A 12,926-nucleotide genomic window follows, 5' to 3' on the forward strand; every position below is an offset into this window, starting at 1 on the left:
ACAAAAAAGGAATAGGAAAATAAAGATGGAATAAGAGAGGAGGAGACAAGAGGAAGGGAAGGGATAGAAGGGATATGATCTGGCTTCACCACCGAGCCTGCGGGAGGCTGCACCACCTTGGGTTTGCTGCTGATTCACCATAATAGAATGCATCTCATAAGAGAACACAAGTGTTTTTTCAAAAGCCAAATTCGTGGTGGGTGTTTCCCTTGTATTTATAAAAATAGAGGCTAGCCAATTACAAATAAAACTCTCCTGGACAGAATAGGATCTTTCCAATTACAAAATAAAAAGACTAGTTTTAAAAAAGAAAAACCAAAATAGTATAGTAACCAATATCTAACTATTTTAATAGCAACTAATCAACTATTACAAAATAGAAACTAATGTAATAGAACTAGTAAGAGATATTAGTTCCAGAAGGAGATACTTCACGGAAGTCTTCCTTGTGGCCCATACAATCTTTATGAATCTTCCAGAAACTGATCTTCAAAAACCTTCTAAAGATTATGCTCTCATGGGCAGATATTATGACCTGATGATGGACTAATAACAGGCCTGGTTCCAACTTAACTGTGGGGTCTAACATGGCCCGTTGGGCTGGTCCTTCGTCCTTCTACGGTGGCTTTGTACTGCATCACCAGAACTAGCTGGTTGTGCGGAAAGTAGGGCTGCCTGGCTGCTTGGGAAGCTTTGAACAAGTTTTGGTTGTTACTTGGTGGGGCCAGTTTGCTAAAAAATCTTCTAGAAGATGTTAATTTAGTTTAGCTTCTATTTTGCGGCAAGTTTCGATTTTTATGTTAGCTACTTAGTGGTTAGTCAATAGCTTCTAGGAGTTACTATTTTTGGTTCTCTCCTTTTATGTAGTAGTTAATAGATTTCTTTTCTATAAGAGATTTGAGTTACTTCTTAGTCAAGTCCCTCCTACACATGGAGAGTTACTAAATATGTATTCATGCTTCAAAAATTATAAATACAAGTAGAGGGAACCATGTCCCACAATTTTGGCATTAAATATTATGAGTTCTCTCATGAGATGCAAGCTAGTGTGGTGATTCAACAGCAAATCCAAGATGGCGAAGCTGAAGCCTCCTACCGGCCTTGATGGTGAAACCAGGTCATATCCCTGTTGGACAAGTGTGTGTCCATCAAACCCGGCTCGGTTCGGTTCAACCCGGTTCACCTTTGTATTGAACATTTATACATTTTAGTTTAATATTGTCACATGCGATATAAACTTTTTGAGCATTATGTGTCCGTAAGTTATACTTAAAATGGTAGTCACGACTAGGGTTTGGGCTGGGCACCCTTATCATATGGTCGTCGCATTGGGTATGCCTAGACATGTGATGTCAGGGTACGAATGCAAGTGCTCACATGTTTGATGTGTGCATTGGCGAAGAATCTACTTTGTCGATTCCCTCATGTATTCTTGCCGGATGTAGGAAGGGATAAACATGTGTCACCGACACCTGCACTGAGGGAACCCTGTCACCGCAAAGTGTGATCGCATTCTTTGGTTCATCAATGACCGAGACTCAAGCGAGTCAAAGCCGTGTTCGGGAATGCGTGAACACTTTGTGAGTGAAGGAGTTATCCAACACGGTCACCACGCCCGATTGGGGAACACCAAGATAGAGACTGCTCGTGCATGGTCGGATCGAATCGGATCCGATCTTTTGGAAATGGTTTTGCAAACTTTATTTTACATAAAATGATACATTATTTATAGTTATTTCAAATAAAGTGTTTTATCAAGTTTTACGGGACCTGATCGGATGCACAGGCGCTCTTATATGGAAATGTACTATGGATTGGGGTTTGGCAGTACATGTGTACATGCCCTAGATTCCATAATGATGGTGTTGATTAGTGGGGGGGTTGTATATGATAAATTGTTATCATATAGGGAGTTATTTGGAATTTGCTAATTTAATTGGCTCTTTATTTAATTAATGGATTTGGTGCTAATTGTAATTATCCATTAATAATTAAATAAAGAATCTAATTAATATTTTCCCTAGTAGATTATGCTTCTTCACCTATGTAGCACTTTGAGTTTAAACAGAACTGCCAGACTGAGAGAGAGAGAGAGTCAGACTCTCACTAGGGCTCTATTAAATCTATCTAGGATTTAATTAAACCCTATTATTATAAATAGAGGACCATAAAACGCAGAAGATTGAACTCTCCACGTTTTTGGAGCAGACACTCTCTCTCCTACGTTTTTGGTTTCTCTCTCTCCCTCTTGTGATCTCTCTTCTTATTCTTGCTTCTCTCACCTGTGTTTGAGAGTTAGGGTTTGTGAAACCCTAGATCTGTGCTGAGGAGTTTGAAGGCATCTGGGATTGGCGTGTAGAACCTTGGTAGCACCATTGGAGGTTCAGATCTGTTTGCTTGGAGCGCTCATTGGAGGAATAACCACTGTCTATTGGAGGAGCAACACTTGAGGCTCACCAGGTTAGCAGTTCTTTATTAATTCCTTCTGTTCATTGATTATTAATATTTATGGGATGCGAAAGAAACTCGAATCGATTAATTTCCGTTGCGCATTCGAGTATGGGATGGATCCCTCTTGCCATGTGATGGACTAGAGACGAATTTCTCCGTCCCTATTGTGATAATTAATTTTATGGAATGCAATAGGGAATGAGAAACCCTAATAGGGATGCACCAGGGTTCCCATGGGCGACCATGGGAAACCCTAAAATTAAAATGGGGCACCCATGGGACACTTTGGGCTAACCCAGGGCGTGCAAAACCCTAAAGATAAATATCTTGGTCTCCCTAGGGAACCATGGTTTGATCCCTGGACCGTTGTTTGGCCAACAATCCCCTTCTTCCCTTCCACTTATTCTCAATTTCAATTAGCTATACAAGGAATGTATGGATGACGACCAAGGAATTCTGAAACTCTAATTTTGTAGGTTGGATTCTACCATTATTACTTCCGTTCTTATTGACTTAGTTCAGTTATTACTCACTCCATATTCTGATAGCTCTATTTCTCAGTTTCAGTCCCTACAACAGTAGTTTATGACTTTTTGTCCACTTGTGATCACTGACTTTCATGAAAGATTCCAGCCTATTCAGTTGTTAGTACATATTTTTGATATGTTGTTCCACCTTAATGGGACTACACTTGTCCAGAATTGCAGGTTCATCAGAGCTGGAACTTGGAAGTTATTCTTATCTTGAAAAGTTACTATTTTCTGGTTTTCTTAAGTTTCTATTCTGTGTCCATCTTCTTTACTCTCCATCTACGTGTTGGTTTCCCATGATATTTTAGCCACACTTACCGCAAGTATAGGCAAAACTTCAACCAATTTTTCAGCCTCATCAGTTGGCTGGTTCCTTAGTTATTGATCTTCTCTACTTCTTCCTGATTTGAAATGAAGATGCTATTGCTCAATCATTGAATGCATGTATATCCTTAATTCTCTTTAATCGGTTCTCCACAAATGATATCCTTTCTCTTTATTCAAATATTTTACATGTAATTTCATGTTTGGAATTTGGATTTGGACGACTCAAACAATTATTTTCCAGACATTTCTCTCTCGTCCATCGAACAACTGCAACAAAGGAAATCTTTGATAGCAGTGGGCAAACGAATTCCACGAACCATTAGGCTAAGCCCTAGTTTGGGGTTCGTGTTAAGCTAGGTATATTGAATTTCGAGCAGGAAAACAAAAAACAAAACAAAAGGAAGTCATCAAGGAGACAAATGCAGAAGCATAAAACTCATAACAATCAAAAGCCCCTCTGAACTTGCCTGAGTTGAGAACTCGTCTTGAAATTCCAGTGACGAAAACCTTCCGAATTCAGAGGGTAATCGTACAACGTAACTCCGTGAAGGGATAACTGCATTAATTTGGATTATTGTCAAATGACAGAAGAGATGCCACCAAAGGAAGTGAGCAATGGATCAAAACGTTCTGACACGGCTCAGACTCGAGCGAGTTAGGGCTCAAAATCACTGCCAATTTCAGGAATAAAATGAGGAAATTTAGGTCTGATTGATAACAATTCCACTCCCAATTCCTTGATTTTGGGTGGAATTTAAGCTCTGATTTCATTCCCTTAAGATGCCAGCAAAGGAAGTAGCGTTTCCAGAACAGAATGGGAGGAAACGGGGTTCGGGGGAATTGAGACTGTTTGAAGGACCAGAAAAAAGGAGGGAAGAAAGATGACATCATCGTGTTCGCTGCCATACGCAGCTAGTGACCCGAGATGTAAATCGGTAAAAATCCAAATTCGACCCGTTTGTTCGAATTTTATGGGTAATCGGACATTCAATTAGTCTTTGAGATCCGATTATCATCGGATTCGGATACTTTATCCGTTCCCATATGTCCATTTTGATAATTTAATATTATATAACAATAACTCAGCCTTGTCCCAACTAAATGGGGTCGGTTATACGGGCCCTTACAAAGAGCAAGAATTAATAATAGGAATAAAAGAAAGAGCAAACAACAACCACATCTACAAATCAGTCTAAAATAATTAACTGGTCGGCTACACATGTCCTTGCGCTCCAATCACCTCTATTTTTTGTCATACTAAGAACAAGACCTAAACTATGCATGTCTTTCTTCACCACTTCAATCTAAATCTAGTCACTCTTCCGAACTAGAGTATCCAGCGGCCTTCGTTGAACATGGTCATACCACCTCAGGCAACATTCTCGAACTTATCTTGAATTGGGGCTACTCCGAAGCCAACTCTAATATGGTCATTCCTTATTTTATCCTTTCTGGTTTTACTACTTATCCATCTCAACGTCCTCATCTCCACTACACTTAGCTTATCTATATGACGTTTCTTAACTGCCCAAGTAGATTCAATCTACATTTTATACTTCTTCAATATTCTTTTAACTTCATTCAAATGAGATTTAGTGAGTATTGAGCAAGCTTCTACCACTATACTTGGTAGAAAACGAACAATGTTGTTGGGTTTGTTGGAAGAGCCTTATCCTTCCATTTTAAACACTAGATACCCCCAAGAACTAAAAGTTGAGAGAAAATTTTGGAATGAGACACAATGAACTAATGGATCAGCCTTTTATAGACAAAATTCAAGAATGAATTCAAATAGTGTGAAGATTCGGTCTTCTAGATATGCGTTTCACCTCTTAATCAAATGTTCTAGATTCGATGTATAGTCAGCTAGGAATATAATGATACTTGGTTCTTTTCAACTTCCTAAACTCAATGCATTCATTATTCATATATTTAGAGTATTTTTTTGGTAAAAAGTAGTTTTATTCATACAAACGACATGAATTACACAAGGTTTGGATACAAAGTATCAAAAACCAAGGAATAGAATATGGCCAAAGTGTCTCACATGCCATCGACACGGTCTTCCAGGCTAGGGGATTGGTAACGCCAATAGATTCCCTAGAAACAAAATTGTAAACACAGTCGACAGGACAAAAGGATATATGAAAAATATCTTTGGGAAATGGAAAAACCACCAGTGGAGTAGCAATGGTAGCCAAAGCCATATGGGTGTCCACTTTAATATCAGAAATCCTCCTTGATCCCAACGATCCAAAATGGCCAATTGTTGCTTGAATAGGACAAGCAATTGGGTTTGGCCTCGAGATTCTCCGCTCCTCTTTTCTTACGTCTACTCCGGCTTCAGCTCCATCATTGGATCTGTGTCGTGTATCCTCTAGCCTCTCAACGATGTGAGGAGGGTTCTCTAAGGAAGATATACCATTGTTAGTTCGTTGAGCTTTCAACTCAAATTCATGAAATATTGTACCAAAACGATGGGGATGGAGAATGGACAATGGTTTGAAGATGAGTGAAAGTTGAGTTGCAACTGTCATTCCTTCAAAAACATATCGTACAATGATGAAAAAAGTAAAAATGGGAAAACATTGTTAAGAATTATAAAGGTTTCTAAAAATTACAAACTCCTTATTAAACTCAAATAAATTTGAGTTTAAGATTTCTAGACAAAAAAAATTATAATATTAAATGAACTAGCCATTCACTTTTTGAAGCATGCAAGAGTATTTACTTTTGATAATGAAATGACTTTTTTTATAACAAACTTTCTCGAGCATTTCGAAAGTCTTTAGGAATTTTAATCATACCTATAGAGTAAATAAGAATTAAATTTGATTTTAGGATTACTAGAAGGAAGCTACAATGCAAATGATTTGTATATTTTATTTTAAGATTTATGAAAAATATATTTAAATCCACGGATTCTCGCACAGACGTTCATGAATATCCTCGAATGACCATAGATAACTTAAACATTGTGATGGAAGTTTGTCAAATGCAGACTCTGTCTACAGATGTCCGCAGTTAACAGAACTAGAATATAAATATTAAACAAAATATTAATACACATCTATCATTAGGACAATACCACACCATTTTAAACTAAAGCTTAAAGATGAAAACTTAATCTTACTCTCTTAAACTTTTAACATATGATAGATTTCTTTTACTATCATGTCACATGCCCTTTTGACAAGCATATTGATCATTTTGGTGAATTAGATGGATTTCTTACTCCAATTTTTTGTCGTAGTGGACTTAAGCATGTATAGAACTCTGGTGCTTTAGAGCTTTCAGTTTTTTCTTTGTTTTAACTTTTGCTGTGAAACTTCAACTTGTAATGTGATATTTTATTTTCAAAATTCTTTGACCTGTCCTTGCACTTATCCTGCAAAGCAAAACAATATTTCTTGTTTGGTACCCTTTTGAACTTGGGTCCATAAATGTTAATTCCACAAGTAGACGTAAATAATAATATTTTGCATATTTCTATACAAGAATACTCTTCAATCATCCTTTCTTGGGGTTCCTTGATTGACATCAAGTGCTCAAGTTGCCTTTCAACACAACTAGCTCTATTAGTCATTTTTCAAGAGAAAATTCTACATTTTTACTTCAAGTTCTAATGAGTCATATGACTCCTTGAAGGTTGAGATATTCCCCTCCAACTCTTTTAAAGCATATTTTTGAATTCTATTCTTGTGTGCAAATTCTTTCAACTTTTCCATTAAGAATCTACTAAACTTGTATGACTCATCATATGATGGATTTTCCATATCTTCAATACTATCATATCAAGGTTCATCATTATAACAAGCATTATTCAAACCAGATTTAAACAAAGATTCATCAAAATTATAATCATAATCTATACATGATAAAAAAAGATTTATCATTTCATTATTATAATTATTAGCAGTAATGTAAAGACATTTATCCTCTAAACACACATTTTTATTATGAATCAATTTATCTTCATCACAAAATGCTTTATCAGTATATATCAAATCATTATAAGGTGGTTTATTGTCTGACACATGGTTGTAATTTACTTTTCGAGTTGTTAAACTCTTTATGAAGAGACCAGACTTTGATACCACTTGTAGGATCTAATGCAACCCAAGAGGGGATGAATTGGGTTCTGACAATTTTAAACAAAATATAACAAACACCAATAAACAATTCCATCATCACACAATGACATGTAATAGAAAATAAACAAATAAAAAGCATATTGAGTACCATGAAAGATGTTATCAAGTGCTTGAAGTAAAGTATGACCAAGGAAGAGGTAGAGAAGAACAGTAACAAAGAGACAAGGATGCACAAAGCCAATTTAGAGTGATTCGAATCTAATTGATTCTACATCCACTACCTTGATCCAAACCAAGGACTTAATCCACTATCAGAATCCTTTTCGACAGGAACCAAGCCCTTCTTCACTCAATTACAGCCTCTTAGACTGCGGAACCAAACCACACAGGCTAAGGATTTCCACCCAGACCACATAGGTCAAGGATTTCCTTTACAAGTACATAAGGTACAATATGAGTTTCACAAGTTCAAATTACATCAATGTGACCTCTTCTTTTCAAGTCTGCTGTTGTACACATGTTCAGCTCCATTGATCAGCACAAGATGTTCTTCAAAAGATGTAGAAGTTGATGCAGCTCTATTCACAGCTCTTTCAAGATGATGTAGGCGATATAGTTTTATTTACAATAACTTATCAAGATAGTGGATCGATTTTGCTTGTTCACTTTTTTTTTTTTTTTGTTGATCCTCTACCTTTTTTTACATCAAATGACTCGGTCATTTATAGGTAATAAACTAGTTGTTGGGTTAACAAACTAGTTTTTAGAGTCAAGCTAAGTTTCTCATTTAAATCATTTGAATTATCTTTTCATTTTTAAGGAAAACTAGTTATTAAAGGTCCACTTCTATTACAAGTTTGTTGGAAGTATTAAATCCTTTTGGTCTCCAATATTCAACATGTATTTACCAAGAAAAACTAATTGTTGGAGTTCCTCAACATCAGTGAAGATATTTAGGAATCTCACACAAGTGGTTAAAGTCCAAGTGGTCTATTAATGATCAGTCAAAGTTCAATCAAAGGTTAACCACACAAAATTAATTTCTATTGCACAAAATACTACACGGTTATCACAAAAGACCGCATCAACAGGGACTCAAGAATATTATCTCTGGGTTCAGACGGAAGCAGAGAACAGAAGACGTACCTTGCGATCATTTGTCCAGAAGTGACTTAGTCAAATTGCTCTCAGACGTAGACAAAAGCTCATCACGGAAAATGATCAGGTCCTTTCATGAACTTACTCTTTTAAGCATGGTTGTCCATCCAATGCGACTTTAAAATTTTTTCTATTTTCTCATTCATAGAAGACCGTGATCAGTAACTTAAACTTTTTTTAAAGTCAAAACCACATAGTTTTTTGGGTTTATTCATTTTGGTCATTTTGATGTCTTTTTCTTTAGGTTTTTCTCATAATATGGATTATATACAGTAAGATTACATTGATGAATTAGTTATGCTCAAAACCTAATTCTCTGTCATAAAAATTCTTCCATTTGATGTATCTTTCATCTCTTCAATATTTCAACACCACAGATTCTGTCTTCAGCTTACGGAAGTCTGTCCTTAGCAGTTCTTCCAATCAACATCAAACTCTTAGTACATTAACACACATGTGAGACACCCAAACACACATCACACAATGGTTATCAGATCCAAAACTTATATCATATAAATAGAACCTTCTAGCTCCAACATTGACTTAGCCCTATTGCAATCTGAATGGACCTTATTTTGGTTTACTTGGTAAGGTATGAGAATCTATTGGGAAATATGTTCAAGTGATATGCTTTACAAAGTGAAAAATGTCATTTACTGTACTGGAGGCCAATCGACTCTGAAAAAAGCGGACACCTCATGTGCTTCAAAGCAGATGAACAGTACATGATCCGCTGGTTACCAAGAGCACCCTTATGCAGACAGACGCTATGTTGGTCGACCAAAAAATAATTCGGACGATGTCCATGAGATATTCTTCGCAACCTACATGGCGACAGTTGACTGCCTTTAGATAGCAGTTGGCTGGAGTTCAAAAAATAAATCTATTTGAAATTATAATAGCTAATTTTTACTTTGGAATATGGTCTATAAACAATGAAATAGCCTAAATTTCGATAAGACTTTTGGACAAATACGTGAAAATTCCATCAGTCTAAAAATGTGAAAAATCCCACTGACTATGTGCGTCAACTTGCAAAATTTGATGAACTGTTGAGTAAAGAGCTACAACTTACAAATCTAAACAACCCTTGAAAATGAGCCACTGAGTAAAGGGGATCAACATATGTGCTGCAGTAGAAGATAGGTGGGCTACAAACCTTGAATCCACAAGAAGAGAAAAGTGGAAAACTTCTTCAATTCATAATGTAAAACTGGATATAAAGGAGAATTCAAAGCGCCCTTATATAGAGGCTTGCTTACAGAAGAAGAAAATAAAAGTTCAAAATTCAAATTTAGGCGGACTATTTTTCCTTAAAAACGAGCAAAAATGACCAAAAAACGCATACATCAGTGCAAAAGGCAATGTCCGCAATAAAGCTCGACGAGATCTTCGATTTGATATATAATTTGCCCTATATTTGCTTAATACCTCCAACCAGTCCGGGTGGACTTCTACTGGTTCAACCGATTCAAGAACTCATCTGATATCTCCTCTACATTAGTTCCTCCCACTTGTCCAATACTCGTCCCCGAGTTATTATTAGAATAAAGTGGTGTCCGTGGAAAATACTCATGCAAGACTGCCACATTGAAGTTCTTGCGAAATCTCCATGTCAGGAGGAAGGTTTACTATGTAGGCATTATCATTAATCTTGTGCAAAATTTTGTAGGGTCCATACTTCTTGGGCTTCAACTTGTTGTACGTGCCAACTAAAAACCGCTTCTTTTGCAAGAAAACCATGACCATGTCTCCCACCTGATAAACTTTAGTTCTCCAATGTTGATCAGCAGTTGCTTTGTATTTGGCATTGAACTCTTATAATCTATCTCGAACTTGTTCCTGGACAAAACGAACATGTTCAGCCATGCGTTCTGTAACCGAGCTAGAACTAGGAAGCTTAAGTAGTTCAACCAAATCCAGAGGCATGGCGGGGAACTTTTCAATATACCACCAAAAAAGGGGACATCCCAGTAGACCCATGGACAACGCTATTAAAGGCAAATTCTACTTGAGCTAGAGCATTGTCCCACTGTTTGGGTTTGTCTCCACAGATACTACGGATGAGGTTTCCCAAAGTCATGTTCACAAATTAAGTCTATCCATTAGTTTATGGATGAGCAGCAATGTTTGAGTTCAAAAATTATACCGCAATCGTAAGGGTCAATCGTAGCTACGGGTCGAACACGAGGAGATATACGCCACTCTATTTAACTAACTTAAAACTAATGCAAAGTGAACCAAATTAAAGTGTTAAATTAAACTAATGAAACTAATGAAAATTAATGCATCCTAACTCATAAGCATCTAACAAAATTAAGGGATTAAATTGGCGTCCTAACACATAAGCATCTAACCTATCAAACTAACGTAAATTGGAAGGAATAACAAAAACGCAGCCACACTTCATAATCACATAAAAAGAAATAAGGGAATAAAAGTGCATCCACATACCACAACCATATAAAAAAAATAAAAGAAATAGAGGGAGAAGAAGAAGAAGATAGAGAGAGAGATAGAGGAGAGGGAGAATGAGATTGAGATTTTAGATAGTAAAACCTGGATGTGCTTGCATGAATGTAATTGAAAAGCTTGAATACTTCATAAACTTACCTTGGCCTCCTCTTCTAAATCTTCAAGTCTTGTCATCAACTTAAGAACTTAGACTAGAAGGCTTAAAACCTAAACTAGAATTAAGAAATTACAACCCAATTGAAGACTTAAATTGAAATTAAAGCATAAACTAAACCTATTACAACTATTAAATAAAAATCAAAAAGCAAACTAGAACTTAGAAAAGCCGAAAATCACAACTTAGAAGGAGAAGAAGAAAAGAAATTTTACTAAGTGAATGAACTAAAAATTACACTAAAAACTGAATTAAAATTGAACTAGAAACTAACTAAAAACTAACTTCTTACAAGCCAAAGGGCAAGAGGTATTAATAGGGGGAAGAGAGGAGAACAGAGAAGAGGGAAGTGTAGGAGAAATATTCCCTTAGAAAAGAGAATATTCTCTTCTCCTTCCTCTTTTACAATGCCTTGAATCCTAAGAAAAAAGGAAAAACATAGAAAGAAGAAGAAGAGAAGATTGTTTACATAGACCTTCTATTTCTAGAAAAATAAACTTCCAATTCTAACAAGTGCTTCCTTTTCTTTGTAGATATCTTCTCCAAGCAACAAAATCAAAGATGCTTTGATTTTTCAACCTTCCATAGATGAGAAAATATCTTTCAAATTAAATCTATCCCAAGTAGAATTTCAGAAATGCCCTTGAGAAGTTGGAGGAGAGAGAGAGTAAGGGTGATGACTAGGATTCCTTCAAGAATAAATAAAATACCCATTCTATCCTTCAGAAAACGTGGAGCATGGGGTGCTTATATAGGCCTCACCATTGTGTTCTTTGCGAAAAATCACCCAAAATAGATCCAAATTTTGTCCAATTTGGAGTTCGGGAGCCCAAGATATCTCAAGTTGAAGTCGGACTGTCCAGAGCCCTCCAAATGGAATCTTTAGGGTACAGGAAATATAACTTCTGATTATTTCGTTAAGGCCCTTGGAATCCGAACTTTTGCTTCACTTTATCTCCGTCTGACTGTTAATAATTACAAATAAACCCTTATAGACCATTTTCATGCTTCGTTACGGAAACGGCCGTAACTTCTTCGTTTCAACTCGGAATCATGTGCCGTTTGAACCGTTGCGAAGCTGACTCGATGGGCTACGCATCCAAGCCATTAACACCTCTAAACAGATTAAAAACATTTCCTTAGCATCATCTCCTCCATTTTCACAAGAATTCACCTAAAACCTGAAAAGCACAAGAAAACACCGAGTAACTCTGTCCAATGTGGTAAAATGTATGCTTTATGCCCTAAGATTTCACACATAAAAGTGCTCATCAAGCAATGTTGTACTTCAGGCTTGTTCCGAACCTTCTCTACAAGGTGCTCCAAAAGATTGAGAGGAACTTAGAGTCAAGATCAAACACAATAGAAGTTGGTACCCTATGTAGTCGCACAATCTCTTGATAGAAAAATTTAGCCACATGTATTGCATCTGAGGTTTTTCGACAAGGAATGAAGTGCACCATCTTCGAGAACCTATCAACCACAACAAATACTGAATCAACACCATGTTGGGTCAGTGGGAGACCTAACACAAAATCCGTACTGAGAAGTAACTTGTGTTTTGGCCTTTGAACTATAAATCATTTTTTAGTGATTGTATGGTGAAGGATATTGAGGCCCTGAACCTTGGTTGAGTGTTCTCCCACTCTACAAGGCTAGTGTGATTGAGTGTTTCTCCTACTCTGCAAAGATAGTGTGGTTGAGTGTTTCTCCTACCCTTTTAGGAAAGTGTGGTTA

This window comes from Telopea speciosissima, chromosome 2 (assembly GCF_018873765.1).
Source record: "Telopea speciosissima isolate NSW1024214 ecotype Mountain lineage chromosome 2, Tspe_v1, whole genome shotgun sequence".
NCBI lineage: Eukaryota > Viridiplantae > Streptophyta > Magnoliopsida > Proteales > Proteaceae > Telopea > Telopea speciosissima.